Source organism: Gavialis gangeticus, unplaced genomic scaffold (genome assembly GCF_001723915.1).
Source record: "Gavialis gangeticus isolate Ggan-Ray unplaced genomic scaffold, GavGan_comp1, whole genome shotgun sequence".
NCBI classification, from domain to species: Eukaryota; Metazoa; Chordata; order Crocodylia; family Gavialidae; genus Gavialis; species Gavialis gangeticus.
Genome location: NW_017729003.1, coordinates 14274151 through 14275575, shown reverse-complemented (window position 1 = coordinate 14275575; position 1425 = coordinate 14274151).

Sequence of the window (1425 nt, the reverse complement as noted above, 5' to 3'; positions counted from 1 at the left end):
GATAAGATTAACACAAGAACAAAAAGATATAAACTAGACATTAATAACTATAGCCTGTCAATCAAAAGAAGAGTAAGGTTCAAGAACAGCTTTTTAATATTAGTAGAGGGAACAGAACTACTATTTTAAACAAACGCTTGCTAAATTTATTAGCCAGATCATACAACATGATGTCAACAACACGGGTATTAGTAGGTCACTGATGGAATTGGATGTGGGGATCTCTTCTAGTTCTGGTTCCATAGTATCTGAGGGCTTCTGAAAATCACAACACCCTCTGTGCTGCATTTATTATTTGCACCCTATTAGCTGCATTTTACAGCTAGAAACTTAGGCACAGAGATTAAGGCACAATTCTGCCATAATTCTGTTGTTTCCTGACCTTAGTGCTTGATTTTACAATCTGAATAATGCTCAGTGTCACACCAATGGTGTGTGTAAAGTTCTAGGATTTTAGGAAAGGGAAATGGAAGGAAACAAAGGCCATTACGTGGCCTCCTATTGATATCTAGATGATTTCAGTAGTTAAAGCCTGATACTATGAGGTGGCTGCCTCCTGGGCTGGAAGGAAGGGTATGTGCAAAGCTGAAGACGAAGTCCCTCTTTGAAGGCTCAAGACAACTGTAGTGGCTTCTTAACCTGGCAGGGGAAATACCATGTATCCATGTCCAAGGCAGGTTTCCTGAAGCACACCCGGGGAGAACTGCTCTCCTGGTATGATTCAGTACCTGCTGAGGTGCAGCAGCTTTAAGCCCAGTTTATGGAAACAGGAATCTCCACCTTTGCTAGCTTTGAGAGCTTTATGGCTAAGAGCAAGCAAAACTTAGGGGCATCCTAAGGCTTAGGCCTGCAAGTAGGATGCCTGTTGAAGGTTTTAGAAACATCTGAAGCCCCAGATGCAGGTGGGGGATGTTTGCCTAGTAGGGCTACTTATGGTTCTGGTCACTTGGATTTGGAATTAGTTTTGCCTAATTTGGCCGCGGATACAAATTAAGTAAATAAAAAAACAGTCCTTCTGCCAGCTCCTGCTCCAGTCCTGCCTGTTCCCCCACCGCTGGCTCCCGGGCCGTTCTCCAGGCCTCGGGTCCTAGTTCCTATCCCCCCGCCCCGCCTCGCCTCGCCCTCCTGGCGCTGCGGCCGGCTCTCAGCCCCATCTCAGTCGCGGGGCCCGCGCTCCGGCCGCGCCGACACCCTATCTTCCCTCGCGGCCGCGGCTGCCTCCGCCACCCCCACAGCCGCTCATCTCCGCCCCGGCCCGCGCGGGGGCTTCGGCGCAGCTCCCGGGGCTAACGCTTATCGGCACGGGCAGCTAGTGGAGGCCTGAGGCGACGGAGGCAGCTTCCTGCCACCGCCCTCCCCACGCGCCGCGTTACAGGCCCAGCCACTATTGGCTGCAGTGAGGCTCGGCGCGTGCGCGGGGCGGTT